The 14824-nt window shown below is 36.0% G+C and overlaps 1 protein-coding gene across 5 annotated transcripts in view; it reads left to right on the forward strand.

The window, feature by feature from the left end:
- Nucleotides 1–1693: 1693 nt before the first annotated feature.
- Nucleotides 1694–14824, forward strand: part of BAZ2B (bromodomain adjacent to zinc finger domain 2B) — a 313340-nt gene continuing 300209 nt past the window's right edge. For 2 of the 5 annotated variants that reach the window (XM_061135321.1, XM_061135323.1), the window contains exon 1: nt 1694–1830. The gene's annotated coding sequence lies outside the window, so the exon portion shown is untranslated. The remainder of the gene's footprint in view (nt 1831–14824) is intronic. The other 3 variants (XM_061135322.1, XM_061135324.1, XM_061135319.1) reach the window with 2 other exon arrangements.

Consider the following 14824-nt stretch of genomic DNA (forward strand, 5'->3'; position numbering starts at 1 on the left):
ATAAACTATTACAAAAATAATAATTAAAAACATATCAGCACATTAATTTATTTAGCATCAGTCTCCTGAGACATCATCTTCACTAATTTTTAGCATACATTTTACTATGTAATGAGCAGCCTTCTTTTCAGATATCCCTATTAGACAGGCAGTATTTCTGCCCTTCCCCCAGTGCTCCTGCATTGCAATCATTGTACTTGCACTTATTATGTTACAAATGACCGAGGTAAGGCTGACATTCTCAGTGCATGCAAAAAGACCTAGTCTGCCAAGCTTTTTTTTTTCCCCTAATGAAGCAGCTTTGTGAAATCTCCCCATGTGTTAATACTAATGAAGATCCTCCAGCACAATTAAAATCACAGCCAGTAGCTGAAGAGGAAACATAAAACAATAGCATCTTTTAAGATACATTTATCCACATATGCATGTACAAAATATACATATATGATCAAATTATTTTTCTATAGGTTGCCTTTCACTTACTCTTCATCCTGAAAATTAAATTATGCAGTTTTTAGTTATATGAACTTTTGGGACTTTTAATGTGTTCCAGGGGTAAAACACTACCTCAATGAAAAAAAAAAATTATTTATCTTCTTTGGTAATAAAGCATTACCAAGGATAAGGCCTTTTTTAAAAAAAATTTTTTTTAAGGAAACTACAGGGTGGTGTACTGTAGGAGGGAATGGGGTGTACTTCACCTTTAGTTTAACTTTATTGGTTTCAGGATGTTGAAATTGGTGGAGGAAAATGGAAGGGTAAAAAATAGGAAGTTAGAAGAAATTGTGGGGCAGACAAATAGTATACCTCGTGTGTAATTTAAAGATGGAGCAATAGGCTACCTAGTCTTAACTTGAGTTTTTAAGTACTCTAATTCCTACAATTAGCTATCCTCGCCCACCTTTTTTGCCTTCTCAGAAGTGTGTGTGTGGGGGGACTATTGAGGTTACCTTTTGCAGTTTTAACGTATAACTTTAAAACGACTTATTATTTTAACATTTTATTTAAATTTTAACTCAGTGCATAAACATTACAGTAGCTTAACCTGCCTGGGTTAGGGCAGTAGCATTTTATCCTGGGACCACTTTGCGTACTGCTTTTTATTTTGAGTTCCAAACATATTACATTTAGTTGACTTTTAGATTTTAACCAAATTCTGAGTTTACAGACAAAGTTTAGGTGGACATGGTTAATCTACTCTCCCTATTCGCCCGTGTACTTTTTTTTTTTTTTAATTACGTTTTCAATCCTATTTTCTGTCTTCTCTACTTTTAAAAGTAAAACAAAACATCAGAGTTCCTTAACTTTTTCCTGGAACAAGAATCGGTGCAAACTCAAAGCTACAGGATTCTTGGGAGGAAGAAGCCACCCCCTCCCTCCCTTGGCTACTTTAAGAGCTGATGGGTCATTTATTATTGGAACTGAAATGGTATAAACAATTCTCTCTCTTTTTTCCCTTGTTAACAGCAACTTTCATTGTTAGAGAGAGGAGAGAGAGAGAAGCCTTGTTGGTTGACGTCACTTGGTTCATGAAGCCTTCGCCTAGAAGTGAAGCTGCTGAACAAACCTTGAGAAGAATCATCTCCTGCTTCAATCTGCTGCTGGATAGGAACTAATCAGAGAGAGAGAGGCGGAAGACGGAGAAGGAGGGCGTCCAGGGCTTTGCCGATCACAAATCTCACCTCCACTCCAACTCTCCTTATACTTTTCTTGCAAAAATAATAATAGAAATAAGGAGGTGGTGGGGTTTCCAAAACAAAAATCGTAACCTTTAACCATCTGGGGAAGGCAAAAATCCCATCCACCGCAACTCTCAGTTCGAAAGTAAAGGTGAGTTTAAAATCCTCGGGTGTGAGGGGTGCGGGTGAAGATGAAAATTCCAAATATTGTAAAGCCGTTTGAAACCGAAAAAGAGAAGAAACTGCGCTCCAGCGAGTGGGTTAGACTCCGGAGTTGCTTATCTGGAGGCGCTTGCCCTGCCCGCCCTGCCCGCCCGGCCGCGGCTGTTTACCCTCGCCGGTCGGTGTGTCTCTTTGTTGTGCTGGCTGGAAGGCTGGGGTGGTGCTCGGGGTCCCGATTGCAGTTTGGGGGAGGAGGACGCGGAGATGCGCGGTCCTGGGTGGGAGGTGGGGAGTGCGGTCTCAGGAGAACGTAAACTTTATTCGTAGCCGCCAGTGCGGGACTTCGGTCTAGCAGGGCCGCGGGCCGTGCTTCCCTCGGCGTGGGCAGACGCTGCCGCCGCGAGTCCTCCTCCTTTGTGCCGGCCTCCCTGCTCGGCCGCCGGCGCTTCGCATGTCCTTTTTCCTCCCTGCGGCTTCCAGCGCTCAGGTCGCCGCCAACAGTTTGGCTTCTCAAAAAAATCACCTCTGGCACGGTTGCGATCGCCGTTCCTACCGGGAATAACCGCTGCTTCCCCCATCCCCGCCGGGGTAGTTTCAAGATACCCCCCCACCCCCACCCCAGTCCGCCTACTGCTGCCCTTTTCTGCCTCCGCCCCTCCTCCCTGTAGGACTGATAAGCTGCGCCGGCCACCCCCCACCCCGAATTCGGGTCTCTTTTGCTCTCTCTCCCCGAGTAGCTTGGGGCTTGGGAGTTTACAGAAAGTGAGCTGGGTGGGGTGGGAGTAGGGGCAGGTGGAACTGGGAAAAAATCTGGGTACCTGGAAAGTCTGTTTCAGTGCGTAGAGATTAGAGGAGCATAGCTTTTCCTACAGTAATGTCCGTCTCCTAGCAGTTCTTCCCGGGGAGCTGCCTCCTGTTCTCAACTCTTCTTCGCTCTTTTAATCTTTTTGCTCCCCTTCTCCCCACCGCCCCCTTCCCATTCGCGGCTCCTCTCCTCTTAAAGTAGTTCCACGAACCCCAGAACTGGGACTTGGGAAAGGAAGGAAATGTTTGGAGAGTCAGAACTGGCCCTGTTGTTTGGGAGATTTCCCCTTCTTTTCTCTCCTTCTGTATTTATCTTTTGTGTGTTGCTTCCTTATAAAGAGAGAAGCAGCTGCAGTCCTTGGCCGAGTTGCTGAAATTTATCCCTTTGTGTATATTACAATATCCTCCATTTTTTTTCCCTCTGCCCTCTAAACAACAAGCGTTTCGCCATCTTGGGCAATTTTTATTCCCAAGTCTCTCTGTCTTTTTTTAATTTTTATTTTTCAAGGACTGGGAAGAAACCTGAAAGTCAAAAAGTGTGTCTGGTTAAGATTCAAAGTTGAGGGAATGTTCAGGGGCCCAGTGACGTCATGTAAACTTTATGAAGAAATTTTACCAGGAGTAAATTTTTCGTTTAATTTTTTCCCTGTTTTAAGCGACCATGTGAAGGACCATGTAACTTACAGGTTAACGATAAGCTGTTCTGCTTATTTTTGTGTCCTGCTCTGAAAATGAGCCCTCGGTGTCTGCACATTTTATGTTTTGTTAACAGGTGGAAAACTATGTGCGAAAAACTGGTGGAAACAGTGGCCTTTGGTATTTACGAGGCTTTTGTGTATATATTTTTTATATTTTAAAAGATTTGAATATTTGCATGTTTCCTTTTTTATTTACTCCAATCCTGTAGGGTTTTCTTTAATCAGCTTGGTTACTATTTATGTATACTTATTTTAGATGACCTAGATCTCTTCTTGTAATTAACTGTTCTGTTTTTTTACATATTTCTTTGCATTTTGAAGATACAGCTTTCAAAAAAAGCTGGAGATACTGGATACTTTAAAAATATAGTAGCAGATATTAAGTAAAATGATTGGCGAAAATATAGTGTTTAAAAGGCAACATTGATTTAAAAATATATTTTATAATCTCAAGCTATATGCTTTTTTGTCAGCCATTATGAAAAGATAAACAATAAAAACTTGTGGTGTTTTAATTTGCTTGTCTAAAATAGTTTTTCCCCTCACTGAAGTTCGGTTGGTCACATGATCAAACTTAATGATATACTGACTGGTATATAAATAAGAGGCAATGCAAATTGAATGGGAAAGTGGAATTCTGTCTCCTGTAGTCATTTTCAGTCAGCATATTTACTTCTCTTCTTAACAAGGACATGAAACTGTCTGTATTTAATTTGCATTCTCTTTGTCTTCTGGGTTGGGGAAAAACATTGACTACCATTAACTCAAAAAAAAGCTAATAGAAACAATTCCAAGTACATTGAAAGATTTGTCTAACACATAAAAACTTAGGTTGTATGTGGTATGTTTCTATCTCTGTAGCAGTCTTATTTGATGTTATCTGTTATGCTATTTATTTAGAAATTTGCTTTATGTAAAACGCAATACAGAAAGCCTGACTGAATTGAATGTCTGACATTTATGTGAATCGTAGGTAGGTGAAAAATGTTTAAATAGTTAAAAGCACATAGAACAGATGGTTCTAAATTATACATGCAACAAAGGACTAGAAGATTTGGCAGATTATAAATGGCAAGCACAGTGGATAAGCAGTTTAAGAAAATGGGAGTTAAGTACGTTTGATGTCTCACACCTATTGTAAACACTGTACATATTGTCACTGTGCTGCATAATCAATAACTTCCACACATTGAGGCTCTTGTAAGTTTCAGATAGGAAAAAGCAGATTTTATAGATGTTTGAAATGAATGGTTGAATGTAAAAGTATTTAAAGCCTGTGATGATGAGTTTTTCTCTTTCTCTTTTTAAAGAAAATAAAACTATATGCTTTAAAATAGGAAATTATTTGTAAGAACTTAATGTTGTTGTATTCATATAATGGTTTGGACAGAAATAGGAGTAGATACATATTTTGAAATACAGGGGATAGTATATTTGCTGTTATATGTTATACTAGGGCTGAACTGTAGCAGCATTTACCGTTTCAAACACTCTTGAACAATATTTTTAGACTCTTCAGTCTTGAAAATGCATTTATTAGAATACTGTTAGCGTAAGTTACTAAACACATTAAGTGAAAGAAGGGCGTATGTTAGTAATACTTTCTGAGTTTTGTATGTAAAATAATAATAAGATTTTACTTGGTAACTATAGTTTACTCTCAGTTTTTAAAATAGAACAACTTATATGTAGTTTTGTCTTTCTAGAAGAATCTGAGTAATATTTTGCATTTTCAAAAGATTTAAAATAACTTATTCAACTTGGCAGAAATTTGTTTTTATTTTTGTAAGCCATTTATTTAAAATGCATGTGAGACTGTAATGGAACCTTGGAATTTTAATGCTGCTGCCCTTCTCCCCATCTCTTTGTTTGCGTGTTTACTATAGAGCTGCAGTGTAAAGGGGCAGATGTTTTGCCAAACATCCTGATGTGTTGCTTTTTCTTATGGGAGCGCATAGCTGTTCCTTCTGATGCATCAACTTGACAGCTGGTTGATTTCATGGAACTGCTAAGAAGCCATTAGTGGTGTCATTGAATTGAAACAGAACAGTCACTCCCAGCTTGAACTGCAATTGTTAATGTCTTTGTTGCTACTTTTGTGTTACTATACAAGATGTAGGATATTACAGTTGCACAAAAGTTTAGTTTTTTGTCTTATCCCTTGAATTAGTCAAAGTATGTGATAAAACTTGATTACTTTTCAGTTTAAAGATTTATCAAAGAAAGATTTTGAGCTGTAGTTTGTGAGTTTTTGAACTAGCCCTGTCTAGAACTATCAAAGGAAGATAGGATTTAGCACAAAGTGATATGGTGATTTTGATCCCTGTAGGAAATAATTTTATCAAGGCTTAATGATTTTGAATAAACTTGATATTCTGAGGGATTAATTACCTTGTGAGGTTAAGAAATTTTTGATTCTATATCATGAGACTTTAAAAATATTGTGCTTTCATAAATGTTGACTTGTTCGATTGAACATTTCTTTAAACTTTTGTTATAGAAGATAATCAGAAGAGAGAATAGTTATTGACAAAAAGGGCAATATAGGGTTTAATTTTCTTTATGAGGAGGTAAAATAACATTCAGTAATTGACTAGCAGTCATTTAAGATTTTAAAATTTGAAATTATATTTTTGTTTTGCTAGTAACTTTTGTTGGTAGTTTCAACTATCACACTGTGGTACTAAAATGGTGTCAGATCATCCCATTGGTGCCAAGGCATTTTCAGCTTTTTCTAATTACTTGCTTTTTTTTTTTCCTTCAGTGGGAGAGGAGATAGGAGAGGGGGAGAATAAGAGTGATAATCTCAACAGCAGAAAACACATTAAAAAAATTTGTGTAAAACTCTTAAGGATGATGAGTTTAAGGATAAAAATGTAACTTATCACTATGTTAAAAGATACTTTCTAGTTCCAATATTTATTGATTTTTAATTTTAAAATCTTTGGACTAATAGTTTTTCAGAGCATGACATTTATAACATACTTGAAATAGTTTACCTTTAAAAGAAATTCTTAAAATGTGAAATTGATGATTAGAATAGATAATTTGCTTAGTTAAATCCCATTAAAAGGACTTCTTAGACAATATAAACAAATTTAAACACTTATAACACACTGCTGAGTGATTCCTGAAATATGATTTCCTGAAATCATAAGTTTATGAAAATACTTTTCTTTTAAATAGATCATACATTACTGAGACTAAAGGTAAAATATATGCTTAGGTGGTGATAGTTACTTTTACATAACCTTTTGATATAATCATCATGCAGTTTCTTAAAATTATTCTGTTACCTTAGCCTGTGATTCAAATTTTAAGAAATAGGTTTACTCATAAAATATTTGTATCATGTCATATATTCATTCATACAAACTAAATGGTAAATTGAGCTGTATATTAAATGTAAACTTTTTAAAAGGAATATCAGTGCTTAGCTCATTTTTAGAGATGATATAGTTTTAATTGTAGTGCAAATAAGCATCCCAAATTTAAGTAAGAATTTTTCCACATTCGGTTTCTTAAAGGAAAGCAGCTCTAAACAGAAGAGTCATAAAAAGTTTAAACTTACACATGTAAGTTTATTTGTTGACTCTATTAACTGAATAATGAGCAATAAATATATTTGATTAATTTACAATTACATATGGAGCTTAAACAAAAGTGAATTTACATGACTTTTAAATCTGTTTTAAATGTGATTTGTGTCATCATAATATAGTCTGAGATGTAAAATATTTAAGAGACCTGATATTTTTAAGTTAAACACTGAACTTTTTAAAATGAATGGCTCTTACGAGCATGAGATGAAACTACTGTTTTTATCCTACATATTTAAAAATTTACTCTGTAAGATGGTGTTTTTAATTTTTAAAAAATAAAATTAATGCTTTAAAAAGTTATATTTATAACTTATGACATTTGGCTTGTACTTTGGTTTTATAATGCCTTTCAAATGAAAATTAAATGTTAGAGATAATAGTAATGGAGCTAATACATAGATCAGAACCTTTACTGACTTTATGTGTATACATGTGTGCATGCTTGTGTATGTAAGGAAAAAGAAGCATTTTGTTTACAGATGATTATTGTACTTTAGTGATGTGTAGACATAATTGTGTGTTTTTCCTCTGTTTTCTCCTCTTAACACTTTTCCACAAGCATGCACTCATTAATCAAAGACGGTGCACTCCTGCTGAGGGCAGAGAGGTTCATCAAATTGGCAGTCAGTTCGGTGTAAAGAACGGTGTCCTGAAGCTCTTAACTCACTGGGACATAAATAAATCTAAGGTCTTTGTATGCAAACCCTGGAGGTTAATACTGTATAATTCAGTGTCCTGTCTTTGTTTTTATGATTGATGTTTTTAAATGTTTCAGGCTTGATGCAAGTCTTCTTGTAGGTCAGGTCTGACAATCTGATTGGCTGAAGTCAGAAAGCATTAGGTTGTCAGAAGGACTTTGAGTATGCTGCAGAGATTTTGATTTTTTTTTTCCTACTAGATCATTGTCATATTGCCTGAGCTGTTATAGGAATGTACCAATGATTGACAGCCCCTGCTGTGATAATGGACCCAGTGCATGAAATGCCAATAGTTTGGTCCTATTTGTTCGGAAGCTTACTGCTATTTGTATCCTTAACAGAGCTAACATGTAGAACAAGCAAAACTATTGGGATTTCTCTGTAGAAATAGTGCTGGGATTTGGCTTTAACATGAATTGGTTGCATATTCATAATTTAAGAACAGCTGGTTACAGCAAGCACATAGTCATTTGCAAGCTATTATAAACCATTCCACTCACACATGGAGCCTGTACTTGGTGGATATTTTTTTTTTATTGATCTACCTGCATTTAAAATCTGGTCACTGCTGCTACAGAAGCTCTTCATTTTAGCTGTGTTTGCAACATAGAACAGCTTCAATTTTAAATATTTAATTTAAGCTAAATGCTGAATAAAATAAAGACGCTTTGAAGGAACTAAATGTAAAGGATCAATAATGTATATTACCCATAATATGTCTCATTTTGACCCCAAACAAACAAATGTAGCTTATACAGACATTGTATGTTTTGGAAAGTGTGTTTTATGATTTTGTCCATAGATGAATAATCAAATTATCTTTGATATGAAAATATCATTAATCATATTTTACTAGTTAGGTATAGTTTTAAGAAACAAGACAAACAATAAGTTGTGATTAATTAACTTGTAAAACAGTTTCATCTTATATGTAGAAAAATGATAGTACTTTTAGTTTTGAGTGATATGAGGCAAGATAGAAAAGAAAATCAACAAGACATTATAATTGGATTAGAATAATGCTAACTATAAAAAAATTTAGGAGTCTCTTCTGCCTTTAGGTCACTTTTGGAATATAAAGCACAGCTGTACTATTACAGTATTGAAATGACATATGTAAGCTAGTCCAGCTTTAATAGTTTCCTACATATTGTGCTGCCTAGTAGTGACTGAAAAGAGAGGAGAAAACCACTGGATCTCAAGCTTTCAAAGAGAACTGTAGGAGGAGAAAATGTTAAATGTGATTTCAGATATCCTGGTAGGAATCACAGGGAGCTTTGCCTTGATTTGTGTATGTTAAAATAAGTGGGTACCTGAGTGATTTACAATGGTGGTGATTGTATTGAGCTTCCCACACAACATAGTGTTAAATTCACATGTGCTTGCATGTGAATTGTCCCCACACTAGATGATAAAGTAGCTTTCAGCACTTCAAGGTTGAGTACCAATCCTAAGAGTGCATTTTACTCTTTCTTGCCTTCACAAATGGCTGGATATGTTGGTAATATAACAGAATATATGGCCAAATTTAATCTAGCTGATAGCAGGCTACACTTTTTTCTAAATAGTAAATTGAAAGGTTATTAAAGGACGATGCGTTAAGTTTCAGTTTTGCATTTTGTAGGATAATGACTTTATATGGTTAATTTGCCATTATTTGAGTTTACAGTGATCATTTTGTGAATTATTCTATCCCCCCTTTTTTTTTTCTCTCTGCCTTTTGACTATTGGCCTTTCACTTATTTCCGTGCTCTTTCACAGCTTAACAAAGAGTAAGCTGAGTTAGTGTAAAAGGAAGTAAATTTCAAATGAGTTTAGTTTCCCTTCCTTCTTCACTTCTTGGTAGACCAGATAGAGCAAAGTCCTTAGATTTTCACCAAAATGAAGGTTTAGGATTTTGTCTCCCTTTTCTGATTCTCATTATATAACAGGTAATTATATTTGGATTAAAAGAAAGGTGAGGTAATGGATCCATTTTTACAAATATTAGAAACTCAACAAAACAGTAGAAAATTTAGACATTACTTGAAAACTGAATTGACTCAGTACCTGCAACTACAGGAGAATCACAGGTATTTGATGCACTTTTATTCCTCTACTACTAATAATTTGGGAAAAGGAGGACAGCTACCTTCATTCATCAAGTTTGTACTATATGCTGCCTTCAAGCATACTCTTGGTGAGCCATGGAATAAAGTTTGTGAAAGCTCATAGTAGGATAGAGATGACTTTTGTCTGGAATCCTTAGAAAAGGTTATTTGGTTTAGACAGCTTTGAATTAGACCAAGAAGATGAATAAATTGAATATTCAGAGATCTGGAAGAAAGTGTCCAACTAAAACAGGACAGCATGAGCCCCCTGTGGAACAAATTAACTCAAACTAGGTCTATTGGGCGTGTGGAGTAGTTGTGCAATATTGTTGGGGGGTCATGCTTGAAGGAAAAGAGAATGTTATGGGGTCCTGCTTTTCCATTGCTTTCAAAATTGACTGCTTGGCTTTCTCTGGAGAAGGTGGGTTAATCAGTTTCAAATCGTCCGTTTCAATGATAGGATTGTTGTTTGTGGAAGCAAAGTTAAAACTGACAAAACTGCCCTTTCTGGTCAGAGTTATTCAAATATTGTGTTTAATGTAAGATTAACCAGAACCGCTTTCTTCTCCCTCATTCTTTTCTTATGCTCTTATAAATGTTTTTTCTTGAAACCTACTGCATGGTCGTAACTACTAAGAACATTGAGCAACGAGAGGACATCACTGCTGTTTCCCTTTTTTAGATTTGGTGGTGAGGAACTAGCTTTCCAAGGGGATTTGATGCCTCTGACTCAGAAAACACCTTTACTTCTTTTAGTTCCTATGGATAAATGAGGACAGCCAGACAGACTGGCTGCACTGTCAATAATGGGAATATCCATAAGGACAAAAAGTAACAAAACATAAGCCCTTACTTTAAATTACATCAGTACTGAGTTTCACTTATAATAGAGAATTCCACAAAGAGTAGAGAATGTGAAAAGGAAAAATTAAAAAATTCATACTCAAATGTAAAAGAAAGTCTTCATTTTCTGTGATTAGACTTTTCCTAACTTCATTGTTGTTGTTCTAAGATAATTACATTCATTTCATTTTCCTTATTTGCAGTACTGTGATGAACATTTTCCTGAAGGGACGTGTTAGAAGAAAACTTAAAAATTTCTATGTAGTCATTTCTTATCTTGATGATGCTGAGTTTTGAGTAAATTAAATGTGGAAATGAGTGGAAATAAAAGGCTATCTAGTATTGGAGTTTAGAAAGAAGTCATGCTTGTTCCATGATGACATGATTGTTGAAACATAACTTCTGGACTTCCTTGGGAAAAGGGTCATTATTAACAAAAAACCATTACAGTGATGTAGGAAGGCACAAAGCCTGTCTTGAGCATCTGAAATTCAAAATGAGGAAGTAGCCTGTTGGTCATAGGTAATATATTTCTCCTTTTATGGATTGTTAGTGTAGCATACTGCAAGACAAAGTAACAGAGACTGTGGATCAAATCTGTTTTAAAAGAATACTGCAGGGGACTTCCCTGGTAGTCTAATGATTAAGACTCCCCACTTCCACTGCTAGGGTTGCAGGTTTGATCCCTGGTCAGGGAACTAAGATCCTTCATGCAGCACTGTGTGGCCAAAAACAGAAGGAGTACTAGAGCTAAAGGAAATGTTTGGGATAGGCAACAACAACAACAGAAGAGCAGAGTTTTAAAGAAGGCTTTTAAATGGGGGTGCGGAGGAGTGTAGCATTATTACATAATTGAGTCCCCTTGGATCAAGAATTTCTTCATTCTGGGCTGAGTATCTTACCATTAAATTCTCATATGTTGTTACTGATATTTTTAGTAGCTTGTTGAGAAAATAATTTATCTATGATCATACCTTGGGGATTTGAAGTGGGAAGTTGAAGGGTTAGGGAAGGGCTGTGTAAACAGTAAGATAGTTGGTCCAGGAAGAGAACATGTAATAACTTTCGCCAGTTAGGTAAAACCTCTTTCCACTTCTTTCTCCAGAAAGAAATGTACTTGCCAAAATTCATAAAAGAGGAGAACTGGTTTAAAGAGTATGTAAATGCTTTTGTATGAAGTGTGAAATGAGATAGTAGGAACAAGGCATGCTGGGGGGAGGAAAGTAAGGATTAGGAATGTGACCAGAATTTCCCTGTTTTTATTTTGAATAAAGTGTTCCATGACATAGTACCTTGAATTTCACCTTTTTCATTTTAGTATGAAATATGTTTTGTGAAATAGGTCATTTTTGGCAATTTGTTGCAAATATTTTATTCTTAGTAGGGAGCTTTTGATATGTTGCAGCTGAAGTTCAGAGATACAACTAAATTAAGCATGTGTGCCTGAGTAAAAATGAATGTTTGCTTCTGTATTTGTAATCTTAGCACTTAACAAGTGAGCAATATATATATATATATAGCTACCTGTAGAAACAATCACTGATTAATTTCTCATGTTTAGTACTCTAGTGATGTGCTGATAGTTCTGTATTAGGCAGCAGTGATAGTTAAATAAATTGGTCATTAAATTGAGAACAAGAATTGGGTCAGCTTTTATTTTTTAATAACTAGAAATAATTCAAGGTGACCAGAAATAAAATGCATGGTTCATAATATGCTCAAGGAAAGAATGTACTTGGAAAGGATGTACATAAAGTTTTTTGTGATTATTATATTAGAAATCACTTTTGTCAGGGAAACAGTTAGGGGTAGGACGGGAAAAACAGCTTCAGTAGCCGTCATAAACTCAGTGAACTCATGCTCCCAGTGGGATGCATGTCAGGTGCTCTCTGTTCCTGAGTAACTTTACAGTGTGGTGTCTCACACTCAATGTGATTCTTAATATATATATTTTTTTGTATATCATAGCTTCTGAATGTGGGCTAGCTATGGGTATCTGGTGCTCAACTACTCAAATGACATCTACTTTAATGTTGATGGTAAAACTGGCTGTGTTGGACTTAGGAGGGACAGTAATCTGTCTCCAGTGTTGTCCATGTCAATTTTATATGTGTGTGTGTGTGTGTGTGTGTGTGTGTGTGTATACATATATATTTAAAATATTAGTAATATTGGAGTATAGTTGATTTATGATGGTATTTTTATTTTAATACATTGTACTGAATAGAACCTACCATGCTCCCCAATCCACCAATAAGATGAGTTTGTACTGTATAGGAAGGTTGCATGGTTTGAGATAGTTTATATGCTTAAGTGTTCCTGTCACCAAGATGTTAAAAAAAATTGCTTTGAAATTGTTGAGGGAGTGTGTAATTTCCTCGCTTCTGTCTCGCCGCAGCAAAGATTTGAAATGGCGGACCAGTGTTACAGCTCAGTTATAGCTCAGAGTTTTATTTGGCAGACAAAGGATAGTACACCCTCAAGACCTGAGGGCAGGCCGACCCCAAAGGAGAGGCTTCAATCTGTCTTGGCTTCCTTCTTTTATACATTTGTCTTTTCCACACCTTGAGCCTGCCCTGTGCAAATTGGGGTGGCCAAGAAGTAGGTGTATTTGTTTCAGTTGAAGTTCTCACTCCGGTCTGTGGAGCTGTTTTGGACTCCTTTTTCCTTTCCTGTTCTAACTACCTAACAGAATTAAAACACAAATCAGTTCAAGGAGACAGTGAAACTTCAGTTGGACTTTGAAGGAAGTAGTAGCTATTTTAGCTTAGAACAGCAGCCTGAACACATAAAGAGGATAGAGGGAAACACCTGCCCAAGTAAAATTTGTTTGAAAATAATGGGAGATTAAGTAAGAAGAAAGGATTGGGCTAGCTAATAGATTTTCAAGCAGAGGCGTGACATTAAAAAGTTGTTTTAGGAAGATTTGGAAGAAGTCTGTTAAATTCATGGAAAGAAGAGGCTATTAGAAAGAATGGTAATTTATTACAGAAATTCCAGTGTTAGGTGGTAATGACTAGACTAATAGCAATGTGAATGGGCAGAAGGATTGATATGGGGCTTCCCCAGTGGCTTAGATGGTAAAGAATCTGCCTGCAATGCAGGAGACCAGGGTTTGATCCCTGGGTCAGGAAGATCCGTGGAGAAGGGAATAGTAACCCACTCCAGTATTCTTGCCTGGAGAATTCCATGGACAGAGGAGCCTGGCAGGCCTACAGTCCATGGGGTTGCGAAGAGTCAGACACAACTGAGTGACTAACACTTTCACATAATATAAAGGAATGGTGTTGAGCTAGTTGGGGGAGATAGGAGATGGTATTACGTTACATTTGAATTTATTTTGTATGACCATAGTAATTTGATGTAGTTGAACACTTACTTCCTCCTTTTCAGATGATGAAGTCAAAACTAGAGAAATTGGCTGTGGCTTAACACTTGGAATGGTTAGATATTCTTTCTAATATATAATCTCATGATGAGTTTAGCTTAAGATAAACTCTCATCTGTTTTTTAAAACCCCTCTACTTCCCTCCTGATATATCACATTATATATAAATGAATAATCAAGTTCACTTAGCCTAATATTTTCCATTTGCATTTATTTTTATAGCCTCGTATGTGTTTATACCACTGCCAAACATCACTGTCTGAAAACAATTGGGAGATAGGAGGTAGCATGTTCTAGACATGTTAGAGACATACTATATGTTATGGATCCCTGACTGTAGACTTTGATGATTCCAGGTTTTGCATGATGTTCCCTGTATCCAATTATTATTTTCTCTCTCTCTTTTTAAATTTTCTCTCTTTTTGCTTGATAGTATCTTCTTATTTTCTTATATCTTTCAGAAGAGTTACTTTTCTGAAATCTTCGCAACCTTCTACCTCCCCGCAAGATTATCTGATTCTTTTCTTGTGCCCCAGTTGAGTGCAGATGGTGGAATACATGGAATACATGGCTGTGCAAATAGATTCCTTCCTTCCTACCTTTTCAAATAATGGTTCAGTGAGCATTTTTTATTCATAATGCTTTTATTTGTTGTTGTTTGACATTATTTCATAGCCTGAGTTCCCAGAAATGCAATTGTTGGATCAAGTGCTAGCAATATTTAAAGGCTGTTAATATATGTAGTGTAAATTTGGTTTTTGCAAGGATTGTATGAATTTATATTTCAGTAGCAATACATAACTTTTCATATTTACCACACTTTCATTGGATTTGGCATATTAATTATTTTTAGCTTTTGC

This window comes from Dama dama, chromosome 33, assembly GCF_033118175.1.
Source record: "Dama dama isolate Ldn47 chromosome 33, ASM3311817v1, whole genome shotgun sequence".
NCBI lineage: Eukaryota > Metazoa > Chordata > Mammalia > Artiodactyla > Cervidae > Dama > Dama dama.